This window comes from Vicugna pacos, chromosome 21 (genome assembly GCF_048564905.1).
Source record: "Vicugna pacos chromosome 21, VicPac4, whole genome shotgun sequence".
Classification (NCBI taxonomy): domain Eukaryota; kingdom Metazoa; phylum Chordata; class Mammalia; order Artiodactyla; family Camelidae; genus Vicugna; species Vicugna pacos.
In genome coordinates, this window is record NC_133007.1 from 19,542,051 (window position 1) to 19,557,734 (window position 15,684).

Sequence of the window (15,684 nt, forward strand, 5' to 3'; positions counted from 1 at the left end):
CATCTGTCTGGAAGTGCACACAGTCCCAGATGGTGCTTCCTTTCTGCCTTTCTGGTAACAATCTCCTCTGTCTAACGAAATGAGGCAGAAATTGCCCAGTGAGGTAGTGGGGGCGATGAACCCCCGCCCTCCTAGCTCTGGCACTAAGATTTGAACTCCCCCAGCAATGCTCGATTTATCTGTATAGATTATCTTGCCTTTGCTATTGTCAGGCATCAGACTCGTTCACCCATATTTTCAAAATGTGTGTGTGTGTGTGAATTTTTTAAGGGTGTGGACTGCTTCCTCCTGTTCTCATGCACCCCGTCCGAGGCCACCCAAAGGGCAATATGCTTTCTGCGCCCTGCACGTAGTGGTGATCAGCACTTACTGACCAACTTCCTGGCTTGCTAACAGTCCAGGGTCCTTGCTGGAGGAGGGGAAAGATTTCTTCGTAAGCCCCCATAACCACAGTGCGCCTTTGCTGTCAACCAGTTGCCCAGAGACATTCCTTTGAAGCCAATTCTGCACCTACCCAAGTACAAACAATTTTTAAGTTAGGAACTAGGAGGAGGAAGAGGACAAGAGATGGCTAATCAATAAGATGGTATAGAAAGTCCCCTGGACTGACCTTCTGAAGACTGTCTCAACTCGACTGCTCACTAGTGGGGAAACCATGCACAGGTTAAGATATTTAATCTTGAGGACCATGAGATTTCTCACTTCAAGTTATAAATTCTGAGCTCTTTGGGCACAAGAACTGTAGATTGCAACTTATTCATCATTGTCTTGACTCCATTGTCTAGCACAGCGGTCCTCAAACTGGAGCTGTGTCAGAGTCACCTGGAGGACTTGTTAAAACACGGATTGCTGGGACCACCCCCAGAGTTTCTGATTCAGTGGGTCTGGTGTGAGGCCCAAGAATGTCTGTTCTAACAAGTTCCCAAGTGATGTTAATGCTGCAGGGCCAGGAACCACATTCTGAGAACCCCGGGCTAGCATATGCCAGACCCAGAGCGAGAATTCGGAGTGTTTTATTTCCATGAATGAACACATAAGTGAATCTGCACAATGACTCCAGAAATAGGTCCTTTTTGACATGAATGCAAGAACTGCAAACAATGTGACCACGTCCTTCTTTGAGTTTTAAGGTCATTGATTAGTGACTTTATATAGGATTCAACATAGCCCATCAATATATAAACAAGAAACTGGCACCCCTTCAGGCCAGAAGCCTCTCCAGTTTATGAAATTTCAGCAAGCTGAGAAGATAACCAAAAGTTTGCGTGGGAAGATAACCTTAACAGTGTTTGGAATGAAATAACGGTTTTCTTGGTAGTAAGGATATTTTAACCCCAGGAAGACAGAAAATTAAGTAAAGAGAATTAATGAAAGTCAACATATTATTAATATTTTTATGAACTTGTATGTATGTGTGCTTTCTCTTAAAGATTACAAACACTCATGAAAAAGGGGAAAGCAGGAATCAGTTTCATCCTTTGATTTATAACAGGGGTTGGCCTCACCTATCCCTAACATGCTAAACAAACGAATTGGTTTCACCTCTAACCAGAGGTTACTGTTAAGCCAGTGAGGAATTCCTGAATTAAACATCGTCTTTTCCTTGACTAAGGGGATCTGTAATTAGGTAAATTAAAACTGGGGATGGAGTATCATCTGAAATGAAAAACTTCCTGGGACTTTCCAGAATCTAAAGTAAGAGCAGAAGGCTGGAAGTAAGACACTAGCGTGCTCACATCGTTCAACCCTACCACCTAAACGTTTCTCATGAGCAAGTCACAAGAAGCTTATTCTGTGACCCCTTTGCAAAAACTATCTGAACTGAAGGAGGAAAAGCGCCAAGTCTGCAATTATAATAGAGCTTTTTTAACACTCCTCTCTCGATAATTGATAAAATACGTAGGCCCCAAACTTACTTGCTTATGTCTAAATTCTGTGACACGAAGTCACATTTAGTAAAGGGCTCATATCATTCTCCATTGGCCCCAGACATGCTCCCCATACATCCTGGGAATCTCATTGTTTTGTGGGGCCCCAAGATTTTTTGGAATCCTAGCTATAACTTACAGGGGGTGGATCGTCCTAGTAACGCCCCTCAGACTTGAATCGCTTCTTCTCCGGTGAGGATATAGATGAGTTTACTCTGGAGCCTGAGGAGAGGCAGCTCAATTTGAAGGTCTGCTTTTCTAATAGAAACTGATGTTAAACACCACGAAGGGAGACCCACAAGGCTCTGCCTCAGATGCACATTCCCCTTTGTTCAGAAGGTTCTGATTGGAGAAAACAGTAATGGACCAGAGTATCTTCACTGATATGAAAATTATAGCATTAATTTTCCTCTTCCTCCTTCAGCTGAGAGGAACCCTAGATCCACCATCCTCGAGTCTAGGTTTCCATGCTTTCCTCCCAGTGCGTGTAGGGGTCCTTGTTCCTCTTCTCCATCCTCCTTTACTACCCACCGCATCCGTAGATTGGAACTTTCTTCATTCCTGTAAGAGTTTCTTCTCATTCACTAAATAGCATCCCGTTATCTGGAGGGGTACAGCCACAAACCTGTCCTACTAAGATAAACTCAAGTACCAACTCTCTTCCACCTACTGAACCGCCATGTGAGCCCAAACTGCCCTCAGCCGTCTGTGCAATTGCATCGGCCAGCATCATCCGCCTAACAAGCCTCTCTCCATTCTCTAGACCTTTCTCATGTTACCTCCGCCATGGAGTGTCTGGGGTGACTCCTTCCAGGCTTCCGTGGCCTCCAGGGCCACCTCCCCTGTAGCTGCAATCACCCTGTATTGTAGCCGTGTACTCACGTGTCGGTACCCTGAGGGCAGAAACAGTGCCTTCTGGCGCAGATTAAGCGTGCCTTCAAGTTTGTTGAATAACCACACTGAGAAGTGCAGAACAAAACCCTTAACTTACTAGCATAGGCTCTTAGCTGGGCTGCCATGTCCACTGAGCTATACCCCAAGCTCCCTGTGGTCCATGGGTCACAATACACGCTGTGACAGCCACGTGAAGGGAGAGAGGGTGGCGCATTTTAGAAGCATAGTGTAAGCTCTTAGGATCCTGGAATCCTAACCATGGATGACTTTATCTTTGTCACTTTATGGCTGCTTGGGTGTCGCTCAAACTGTAAAAATCTCCTCTCCCATTTACATGAGGTGTAAATGTGCTTTCACACCTCTGCCCAATGAAGTCCTTTCTGTAATGCTGATGGTTAATTACCTGACAATGAATCCCCTCTCCTGAGAGGAAGGGGAGGGACAGTGGTGGAAGCACAGAGGAGGCTGTTTGGATCACACTCCCTCGCAGAGCAGGCCAAACAGACTCGGGCTATTCCTTGGGAAAGGCTTTCCCCAGAGCCACCCCGTCCAGCCCCCAGCCCCTCCCACGCCTCCACTTCTTACTCACTTTCTCCCTGTTTCCTCTGTCAAATCACAAAGAACATCGAGTAAGCTTCTGGGGTTTTAGGAGATTTCATTGTACTTGGTAATGTATGATTTATAAACATAAATAAAATAAATAGGATTCTGAGGGAATAAATTCTAAGTGGAATCTCAATAAATCTCCTCCCTCCCATGATGTCTCTATGCTTCTCTCCTTCTCCCCATCTCCCCACCTCCTTTCCCCAGACCGGGAGAGAGGTCCGTTCTTTCCATCAGGAGAAATTAGGGGGAGGGAAAGGCAAGAAGGGAGTAGGGGGGAGAGGTTGTGTGAGAAATGTAGCACAAGGCTGCATTGAAATGTAAATTCCTTCAAATTATTAAGCACCAGAGAGCCGCTCTTGCCAGCCCTTTGTTCCTCAGAGTCAGAATGTGTAATCTAGAAGAATAAATATCCAGCCAGATATCAGCCACACAAAGAAATCTGGGCCATACATATTCAGAGCGCCAAGTCCCAGGGACTCCCCTCTTCCTTATCAGGGAGGTTCCGGTCACAGCCACCAATCACTGGTCTAAACACCTCCAAGTGGGGGTCGGAATTACAGTCATTTGCTGCCTGCCCCACCTCCCACCCCTCGCCCCTATCAGCTTCCTGGAAACCTAGACCTCCTTGTAAGGGCGTTAAACACAGGGCCATCTGCTTCGCCCCTTCGTTCAGCCTCGCACTGGGGATGCACTGCCCAGGCTTTCTTTTTCAGCGGAGGACACTTTCTCCACATTTTCGCCCAGAGTTGCACTCCTCACAGCTTGAGATAAATGACTCTGTCGTCTAATTTGCATTTTTAATTCCCTCTTAGCTTCAGGAACCCACAGATCTTCCAAGTAGGAGAGCAGACTGTTGTCAGGCCCTTCCTCACCCTTCTTCCCGTTTTCAAAGGAGGCATTCCGCTCTAAACCAAGAAGGGTGGTCGCCGCACATGTTACAGGCGTGCGGTCAGCGGCAGCACACATGGTCCTCGGTCGCTTGGACCCCTCGACCTGGTTGGTCTCTGTCTCCCAGGCGTGTGCCTCTGCCGGATCGTGGTCAGACTCTAGGGCATTTATTCTTTGCCCTCCATCTGCTGCTCTTTCCCCCCATCATGTGCCTAGATTAAGAGGGACACCTGTGTCTCGTGTGTGTGTGTGTGTGTGTGTGTGGAGGTAGAGGTAGCTGCTTTGGGGAAGGAACTGCAATTCTTTTCTCATTCAGTAAATACTGCATTTTCTTAAGTCTTGGCCTTTAAAATAAAAGGGGGGGGGTTGGGGAGGATTCTGCCAGAGCCATGACTATTGGGAAAGAATAGTCATTTGATCTTTACTTGTCAAGCAGGAGTCTGTACTTCCCAAAGGAATGACACATTCCTTTATTATCACATGGTTCTTTGCCATATGTGTCACTTTCGTTTCAACATTGATCAAAGTCTGACTTAATTCTTATAGGGTTTCTGGTTCTCCTCCTCCATTATAACCTCTTCAAGAACACGGATCATACGGCAGTCATTTTGTTACACAGAAGTCCTAAGTGCGGTCCTAAATCAGGGAAGAATTCACAAATGCTTGCTGATGGGAGTTCAGATGAACCACCCCCTCACTCATCCTATCATCGGGTTCCAGGGACCCTGGGATCCTCAGGCTCTGGGATGGGTTTCCGCTTCAGTAGGAGGCCTTCTGATACTGGCACTGGGAACGTTCTATTGCCCAAGCCCCCTTCTGTTCCCGACTATCCTTTTAACTACCTTTCCTTCTTCTCTGTTGGGATTTATGTCCCTCAGAACTCTGCCAAGTGCCTGCTCCCCTGTGACATTAGACATATTGCAGACTCCAGACTTATCTTTCCTGCTTGCTTTTCAACCAGCTGCTTTGCTGCGTGACTGCTCCAAGCATGGCCTGCCGTCGGTATGGGTGCTGATAGGCCTGGCTGGCCAAGACCCTCTGCAGTCTCAGCATGTGATGGGGTATATATTTATAATAAGAAGTGTATATTCGGTCTTTATCCTCATTTCTGGCACAGAGCTCCTTACCTCCTTGCAGTTTTCTAAATGTTGAGAGCTGAAGCTGTCCTTTGTGATATTAATGGGGTGACTTTTGGGCTGCACCTAAGGATGGGGACTACTGGTGCAAGTCTTGTGTGATTAGAGGGTTGGGACCTTCAGAACCATTCTATCTACCCCACCCACCCACCCCAACCTTGGTGGAAGACTGAGCTCAGTAGCCATTGGCCAATGCTTTAATCAATTGTGCCTATGTAATGAAGTCGCTATAAAAACCCAAAAGTTCCAGGTGTGGAGAGCTTCCAGGTTGAGGAACCAGAACATTTCCACATGTCACCAGGCTTAGCCCCAAACTCCACAGGGAAGGATGGAAGGAAGCCCCTTCCTTCTGGACCTCATCCTATGGAACTCTTCATCTGTCTGTTGATTTATATTCTTTAATATCCTTTGTAATAAACTGATAATTTTAGTGAGTAAACAGGTTTCCTGAACTCTGTAAGCCACTCTAACAAGTTAATTGAACCCAAGGAGAGAGCCATGGAAACCCCTGATTTATAGCCAGTACGTCAGAAGTACAGGTAACAACCTGGGCTTGCCATTGGCATCCTGAGTTGGAAGGGGTAGTTGGAACCTCCAATCTGGATCCAGACAAGCTTTGTGTGGAGCCCTATGTGGATGGTGGGGGCCAGCAGCACACTGGTGGGGACAGCTGGGAAGGTAGGGCTATGGTGGTCAAGATAAATGGGATGAGATTGATGATGTGAAAGGAAAGAAAGAAAAGTAAAACCATAAATAAAGGTTTCAGAAAAGAGAGAGAGAGAGAGAAATCAAAAATAAAGAACAGTAACAGGAAAAAATAAAGGGTTTCGAAGAACCTAAAATTCTAACACAAGAGAACAATTAGCAGATAAACCAGGTCTGGGCTAAAGAAGTTACAGGAAGAGTCAGGCCTCAAATTAACCAAAGAAATGTTTGGTGTTAATAATAGAGCTTATAGAATCAATGCTCTGAGCCTATTTCCAAAGAGATGACTTCATGGGTTTTGAAGAGTTACTGAAAGATAAGATTACACAATATTAAAAGTCACTATCTTATGCAAGTTTTTGGAATCCTTTGATAGAGTTATGTTTTTCTTTGGAAACTGATGACTTGAAAAAGCTTACCAATTCACTGACTATGCTTTGCAAAGGCAAAAGAAGCAAGAGGAGAAGAAAGACACAAGATGTGGTTCCTGGAGCGGGAATAAAGCCAGCCTGGCGTACCACCATGATGATGCAGTGGAGGTCTCTGCCAGGACTCTGAAGCCCTTGTGTGACATTTTAATCTTCTCCTGGTGTCTTCTTGTGTTTTCCCCAGTCCTTTCCATGTGTGACACAACTTTCTTTCCTTTCAGTTCTGCCAAGTGCTGCAACCAGAAGGGCAGTATGGGGCAGGACTGCTTGTGCTGGCTGTTTAACTCCATGACAATGAGGTGCCGGCGTGACAGTGAGGGAATTGGGTGGGAGGGGCTTCAAGATGGCGGAACAGAAGGATGTGCGGCTCACTTTTTCCTACCAATACATCAAAACTACAACCACATGTGGATCAATTCTCACAGAGTACCTACCGAACTCTGTCAGATCTTATATAAGTGAAGCTATAAGAATGAGAGCATTGGATCTTGCTGCAAAGGAGTTAAAATCTCAAAGCTCAGTGCCACTAAGTCACAGTTTAAAAATAAATTCTAATGATGTTGTCAATGTTGCTATCTGATTCCATAGCAGCAGCATCACTAAACTGGGGGAAAAATGGGTGCAAGATGATCAAAAATTGTGTAGAATTTACTGCCTTAGCCATACCTCCTTAAACTACTTCACAAGTTGCCAAGAAAAGCAGTTTTCAAAAAGGACATGTGATGTGAACCTAATTAAAATTGAGTTTGAAGGGAGGGTGGGGGGATCGCTTAGTAGTAGACCCGGTGTTTGGCATGCACGAGGTGCTGGGTTCAATCCCCAGTGCCTCCATTAAGGGGGAAAAAAAGAGCACACACACACAAAAAAAAAGAAAACTAGGAAAAAAAATGAGTTTGAGGATTTAAACAAATCACATGATGAAGAAGACTACTTATTTCTGCTTCAGAGTGAAAATATTGCTGCTGAAAGACATGAGCTTGATACTTAAAAATTAAATAACAAAAACACCCCAACTTTGAGGCTGAAGAAGGTCAAAGAGTCTTGTATTACCAGTTGTGGAATCTCCTGAGTGTCACTATGCCTTGACTGTTGAGTTTTCACCTATCAGAATATTTCTACTGATGGAGCACTTCAGATGGGGGATAGAAACTCTGTATCTCTTTTATTTGCTGGTTGAAGTGTGTGGAGAACAGTCTCTCTCTTGTTCTGCGAGGCTGTAGTGGATGACTTTACCCGGTGTGGGCATTTCCCTTCCCTTATAAAATGGGCTTAGCAAACTGTTGCCTTTAACTACAATTTGATGGATTATGTTAACAATTATGACATCTGAGAGGTTTTATAAAGCAACTAACTTAATAAAATCGCTATTGTGAAGACTTACAAGGAGCACTTTGAAACAAAAAGTTTAAAAATATACATATTTGATATTTTTTCTAAAAAACTAGATGCATGGTAATGAAACCAAAAGGATTTGTGGTTTTGAATACACGAACCATCTACCACACATGAAATTATTAATTGTAGATCACCAACTAAAGTTAACTCCTTCATGCCAATCTTCACACAGTGCCACATAAAAACAATAATATTAAAAGGACCTTGAAAAGCAATGGTCTTAAGACTCTTAAAGAAGCCCCACAGGGACAATTACCCTGTGTGCTTCTCAACCAGCATCCTGAAGATTCTCTTCACTCATTTTTTCTCTTTTTTGCATCAGACAGGGCTGCTATCTACGGCAACCTATTCTGCTATTGTTATCCACGCTCTAATTTTTGTCTCTCAAATTTCCCTCCAAATTTCCTCCCAGTATTCCAGCCCTCCTTTATTAAGTCTATTTTCTTCCATCCATTCTATTTTCTGACTTGGTGTTTTATGAGGTAAAGAAATTTAACCTCGAAGCCTTTAAAACTCTTACTTTGACTCACTGTCTTGATCAGCACAATAGATCTTGGATAGTAAATATAAATAAACATGGAGTTTGTTACAAAAAGCTGTGAATACAAAAGCAGCCCACGTGTTATCCACACCACCAGCCAGATACCACTTTCTCATTTGAGTTCCTCAGTAGCTAGTTTCTTTTTTGCTGCAAGAACTCACTTCCTCCTCCTCCTCTGTCTCCTGACAATTCTCAGGCATCCTGGTTGGTCTTGTATCTTTGCTTTGTGTCGTGTCTTTACAGACACGAGGCAAGCCAAGTGACTGATAAATTGTGCCTTTGTATCAGCTGTTAGTTGTCCAAATAGCTGACCTGGAAGTTTCATTCTGTATCCTTGTCATGACAACTTCCTTCACTAAAAGACAAGTTAAGGGGAGAATGGGGATAAAGAACAGGATCTGTTCCCAAAGAAAAGAACAGAATTGACGCACAATTGCCCTTAGGCTTAAGGGCATTTTTTCTGTGGATCCCAGCATCCTCTCAAAACTGGCCTCCAATTCCTCTCATTCTCTAGAATGGCGAGGTACAGAAAGGTTTCCTTCAGTTCACGGTCATACTGAATGTTAGTGGTGGAGTTAAAAAGTGGAATGTGGTATCTTTACCCAAAAGGTCTGAGTCCTTCATCAATTCCCACTCCAGGGCAGGGGGATTTAGATATAGGTGAAGGGAAGAGTTGGAAGGGAGAGAATGTGGGTGTGAGAAGGTCACTCCTGTAGTGACAGCCACCCAGCAAAGGCGAGGAGGAGGAAGCCCGTGCCCTTTACCTGACACAAGGTCTGCTGTCTTCTCCAGGTAATGGACTAACCACTGCGTTTCGCTGGAGCAGTGCCGGGGATCATGAAATGGAGCTTAAGTTCTCTGCTGAGAAAACCTAACCTAGCTCCAGCCAGAAAGAGCTGATTCCATCACATTCTCAATTTGTTGGTCTCGTTTCTCTTCCTCCCACATAATAGGTGGGCTTGTGGCTCCCTGTGCTACGCACGGTTCCCCTCACCACATGCAGAGCTGCCTTTCCTCTCGCGCGACATTTGTTCAGCAATGACTTAAGCATCTGGAACCTGCAGAGACAACTGGTAATAAGAGGGTCATAGCTGGTTCACTTAAACCGAATTTTTAAAGACCTATGAGATGAGAAATGGAAACAGAAGCCAAGAGAAAGTGCATGGAATATGCTCCCTCAGCTTTGAAGTGCAATAGATCCCAATTCAAAACATGCTTCCCCTACATATGAGGTCTGGCGCTTAATATAACTATTCAGAGATTTAGTTTCTCATGAATAAAATAAAGCAAATAACGTGCTCAAAGCAAGACCTATTATCTATCCCCCTCACTCCTTTTTCCCCTTCTCATGTCTGGTAGGAAATTATGCCACCAGAGACAGTCATATGAGCAAAAGGAAGTTTTTGCATTTGTTTTTGACTTTTGACTTTCACTGTACAACTGCTCCATTCTGAGGACTTGAAAGTTCCAAGCTCAATCCTAAAGTGGACAGAAGAATCTGAAGGTTTGAACTCCCTGTTGTCACTCTTCTGGATGATGATAGAAGTAATGGCTCCATAGTTCTGACCACAAAGGGCTCAGCCAGGATAAAGCCAGGACCTGGTGGGGATGGGAAAGCAGGGCGTTCAAAATATCTGAAGAGGACTTTAGTGGTGGGGGAAAGGGGAGGAATACCGAGAGAAGGCGATGAAGGTTGTGAGGCAAATGGAGGGGCTCCTCCTATCTGACCCATGGGCTCTTGGAAAAATTGTCAATATGTATTTATGGGTGTATATCTAGAGAGAGAGAGTGCCCAGCAAATCATAGTCACTAAATAAGTGGTTCTTGTTATTTCATCATTATTACTGCAATGACAGCTGATATGTACAGGTGCCAAGGGTTCTTGGAGGTGACCCAGTCCAGATTGTTGTACTGGAGGTTGTCACTGTCTTCCCCACCCCCCCTCCCCAGCATCCTCCCTGTCTTCCCTCCCTCATCGTTAATCTACACTAGAGAATGTATGGTCTACATCTCACATATTCTGAACCTGAAACAAGACCGGCAGCCAACCCATAGGGCTTTATACCTCTGCCTCTGGGACCTTTCTGATGTGAAACGATTTTTCTTGGGATATTCTACCTGAGGCACCAGTAGTCTATTTTTTGGCCAAGACAGATAGTCAGCTTTTAGTAACACTCTACCTACCTTTTGGTTTGGGGCTTCCACGATTGAAACATAATCAAACACACAGTGAATCCTTAGTCCATCAAACTGTCAGCAGAGCCTCCATAAGAGCTGAAAACATAGGAAATATTATGCCAATGCTGATGTGTAAAGAGAAGGGCCCACCTTTATTGGTAACACCTGGCACTGTCTGTTAGAAAACTCTAGCCATGTGGCATTGTGAGCACTTACTCTGATAAATGAAGGCCAGCATGGATACTGGCACACACAGAGGGGCTCACCACTCCCCAGAGAAACCATTCCAGCCTTCCATCCAGTAGCTTTCCCCACAGTTTTTTTTTTCCTCTAATTTGAACCACATGTCTTTCTAGGTGTGGAGCTGCCTATGTTCTCTACAAATGCTGCATTTTGGCAGAAACCCTAAGGCTTTGGAAAGTAAGGGGCTTCAGGGTACTGCTTCTCCCTGATGAGCATTGCTCTCCATCATGCTCTCATTTTCTGGTCTCACCCACCTAAACACCCACAGACCTTGAGTCGGCTTCTTCTGAGACCTTCCACTGCTTCCTAGCCGGGATTAGCCTACAGTAAGGGCAACCAAGAACAGGGTCCGTATTTCCTCCACCCATCACATCATTAACCAAGGTGCCAAGAAGGACAGCCCATGAGCGCTCAAGATTAAAATAATGTACAAGCAGGTACCATTTGCTCCAATGTCTAAATGTGTTAAGCATTTTCTCTTAAGAAGACAAATCAACCTGCCCCCCCCCCATAGTAATTCCCAAATCCCACGCACTGGCTGAATTGTATCATTTTGAGATGGAGGATGGGTTTCCATGATTGGGGCACAATATTGAGAGAAGAGCAAACCCGTGAAAAGTGAGATGCCACGTTTTGAAAAATGACTTCTTTGCATCCCTTTATAGTCTTTATACAGACTTTGCAATGCTTTATATACTTTAGAACCTGCTGATTATATTTTGTTTTTTGTAGTTTTTTCTTAATTCTTCTCTCCCAATCCGTTGTCAACTTTTAAATATCACTTCATGAGCACTGCTTCCCATATCCCTAAGGAAAGATATGTGAGCCAAAGTTTGCAGCCATTGGTTAATATTATTGATTTACTTATTGAACAACAAATACCTATTGAGCATCATCTGTGTGGCAGACAGTGAAGGTAGGCACTAAGGATTCAGCACTGAAACAAGAAAGGCAAAACAATGTCACTCTTATGAGATTTAGTCCCTAGTGATGGGCAAACAGGCAGTAAATATTGACTATATAAAATATACAGTATGTCAGTGATATATGTTAGTGGAGAAAAGGGAAAAGAAAAAGAGGAATAAGAAATGCTTTTAAATAGGACCGTTAGACATAATGTCCTCAGTACGATGACATTTGAAAAGAGACTTGACAGAAGTGGGGGAGTGGGCCGTGGGGAAACCCAGCAGAGGAGCATTCCAGGCAGAGGAAGCAGCAAGTGTAAGGCCCCGAGGCAGGACTGGGCGGACCTTCTGGAGAAACCATTAAAAGGCCAGTGTAACTGGCTATTTGGTAGGCTGTTATAAGAACTTTAGCTTTTATTCTGAGATGGAAAGCCATTGCCAAAGGAGTTGTACGATCCAATTTGTGCTTTTAAAAGGATTCTCCTGGTGGCTAGCTTGAGAATAGGGCATAGGGGGACAAGAGTGAAAGCAGGAGGGCTATAGAAGGTGGACCTTAAACCAGAAGGGTAGAGATGAAGTGATGAGCAATGGTTAAAATCTGGATATACTTTGAAGGTAGAGCTGGTAGTATTGGGTGATGAATTGATTATGGAATATGAAAAGAGGAAATTCAGTGATGACACTGAGAAAATGTAAGAATGAAATTGCCATTACTAAGATGAGATGAACGGCTTGGGGTTGGGGGAAACAAGTGTGAAGGGATTACCAGGCATGAGGATTGAGACATGTTAAGTTTTGGATGCCCAAGAACATCCAAGATTAAATGCTGGATAAGCAGCTGGACACAGAGGAGAGGTCAGTATTAGAGTTGTGCATTTGGTAACCCACAGTATACAGAGTGCATTTAAAGTCATGAGGCTGGATGGCTTCATGTAGGATGTGAACAGAGATAGAAGGAAAAGAGAAGAGACCTGAGCATCATGTCATGGGTTACTGTAGAGTTTAAAGACCCACAAAGAGGAGTCAGCAAAAGGGACAGGACAAAGACCTGTCAGTGAATTAAGAGGTAAACAAGGAAAGTGTAGCACTCCGGAAGCCAAGTGAAAGGAGGGTGATGATGGATGCCACATGCTGCTGATAGAAAAGATAGATGACAACTAGGAATGCACCAGTGGACTTCACAACAGGGGGGTCAGGGTGATCTGAGCAAAATCACTTTGGTGAAGAAAGGGAGGCAAAAGGCTGTCTGGAGTAGGTGCAAAATGAACACAGGATGTTGATGGTAGGGAGTAGGGACAAAAATTCCAAGAAGTTTTACTGTAATGGGCAACACAGATAGAAGATAGTGACTGGAGAAAGTCAAGAGGAATTTCTGGGTATTTTTTTTCCTTTTTTTTTTAATGGAGGAAATTATGGCATGTTTATATGTGAATGGGAGTCATCTGATAAAGAGAGATAATTTTGATGATGCAGGAAAGAAAAGGGAGAATTGCTGGAGAGATGTCCTTAAGCAGGGTGGGAAGACAGCTCACAAGTGGAGAGTTTAGCCCTAGAATGGAGTATAGAAAGTCCATCTCGTAACTTGAGCAGGTACTGCTCAAGGTAATACTCAGGTTCCATTCTGCCTGATGCTCAGCTAAGCATTCTATCTAATTTACTGATCGGCTCAGAAAGAAGCCTGTCTGTGTTCATTCACAACCTGAACTTGCATCTCTACACTTTCATTAATTAATTTATTCAGCAGAGTTCAATCGAGCAGTTCCAAAGTGTGAAGTACAAAATTGAGGATAGAAAAATGAGCAAAACATTTTCTCTTTGGGGAAATATGTCTGTTTACCCCTCAAAGTTACAATCAACCATGGGCCATAGGGTGTGTTCCCCAAATACTGTAAACCTAGACAGTATATGATAAACTTCATCAAAGAGGCACAATAAATAACAACAAGAGTTCAGGAAAGAGACAAGATGCAGTAGAGTCAAATCTGGATTCTTGGAAAAGGTGACGTATGTAAAGGATTTTGTTAAACAACGAATGAGGTAATGGTGTCCCAGACAGATGTGATAGCAGATGCACTTAAATGGGAAAATTTAGGGAATTTAATATGATTGTCCTCTGTGGAACCTATATTGTCCTCCATTGCCTACATCATTTTTTTTGTTTTGTCTTTGTTTTTTTCATTGTTATAAGGATCAAGAGAGACAGACCTTCTAGCGAAAGATCTAAGACTAAATCTAACTACTCATGACATGAGGCGTTAATTATTCAATGTCCCTCTTCAAGTTCAAATCTAGTTATTAAAAAAAAATTCAAGAGACGTGATCTCTGTTGTTTCTATAGATGGAAACACATTTAAGTGTTGCCAAAGACACAACACAAATCTAAGATAGATGTTGGCTTAAGGCCATGGAATATTTCTGCCTTACCTACACTCACACACCCACCCACCCACCCACACACACACAGAATGTGTAACAGCTAGGTGAATCCACTTTGCTTAGTTGTTATTTCTTGATGTTATAGTGAAGAGTGGAGGGAAAAAGAGACTCCATTTACCATGTTGTGTCTAGGAAAGAGTGATGAGAAGAAACCTTCTGAGAGTGCATGCATTCAGCAACCTTTGACAGCCTAGAATGTGATGGGCTCTAGACAATGCAGTGGTCATGGATAGGAACGTGGGGCACTAAAACATTCCCTTATCCCTCTGCCACACTCCACAAAGGTGTACAGATGGAACAGACTCAGAGCTGGGCAAAGATGCGTGTCTACTGCCCCACACACCCCCGAAATAAAACAGTTTCCGGGTTTTAATGACAGTGTCAGGTATTTATAATTTTCAAATCATGTCCATGTGTATCATTTCATTTGTCCCCCATATGCCTTCAGTCTGGCTCAGCCTCATTACCTGCCCCACCCCACACAGATGATCAGGTGTTTGCCTGGGGGGTACATTCTCCAGGGACAGGTTAGTGAGAGAACCCTCCACAAACAACTTTACGAAAAATTTCAGATTAACTCTTCTCAATGGGTGATTCACATCAAAATGATCCAGCTGTGCAGTAATAACCCAATGGATGTGTCTTCATCAGCTGAATTGCAATGAAGAGATCTTTGTTAGTTTTACTGTTGATTTTGACTGAAGGTCAAGATCTTCCTGGATTGTAGCAGAACAAATGTTGCAATTTACGCATTGCAGTACATAAGCCAACTTATTATATCTTGTCTCTGAAGTATATGCTCTATTTCTGAGAAAGCAGAAGGGCATGCCAACCAAGTCTTCCATCATCACCCCAATGGGCCATCTTCTCCTCATTCTTTCCTCCTTGTCCAGAGACAAAAGAGGTCAAAGCAATGATCCCTGTCCTGTCCTGTCCTGAAGCAGAGGGATATGATCTGATGACAGCAGGAGGTGTTACTAAGTAACGTGCTAATAAAGACTGAGCCCATTTGCTCCCCATCAGGGTCTAGAAATGGTCTTCCTCATCCCCCTTCCCTCAACCCTGCTCGCCACATTGAGTAGAGAGAGTGCTGCCCTCTTATGGGATAGAGGTCTCAACGCCCAAGTCCCAAGAAATAGCAGGCAAGTCTATTGGCTGTATAATGTAAGGTATGTTGTGAGATGGGGAGAGCTGGCATTACGTTTCCGTTTCATGGCTGGGGAAGTTGAGGACCACAGCGGTAAGTGATGGAGCGCTGTCCTCGGTCCTGATCTGCTTTTCCGCCTCTGTCTAGAGTGCTCTCCAACACTCTGCGCCGCCTCTGCAAAGCAGAGCTGCAGACAACCTGCCTGCGGAATAGCTGGTATGTTTTACAAAGTACTTCAAAAGTTGTAACGTTCT

General features: G+C 44.0%; 1 long non-coding RNA gene across 1 annotated transcript; it reads right to left on the reverse strand.

Moving 5' to 3' along the window:
- Positions 1-10,043: 10,043 nt before the first annotated feature.
- Positions 10,044-14,470, reverse strand: LOC140687996 (uncharacterized). Its single transcript, XR_012062637.1, has 4 exons — positions 14,402-14,470; positions 11,825-11,879; positions 10,706-10,795; positions 10,044-10,120 (listed from the first exon to the last, which is right to left on the reverse strand). It is a non-coding gene; the product is annotated as an uncharacterized lncRNA (long non-coding RNA).
- Between the last annotated feature and the right edge of the window lie 1,214 nt (positions 14,471-15,684).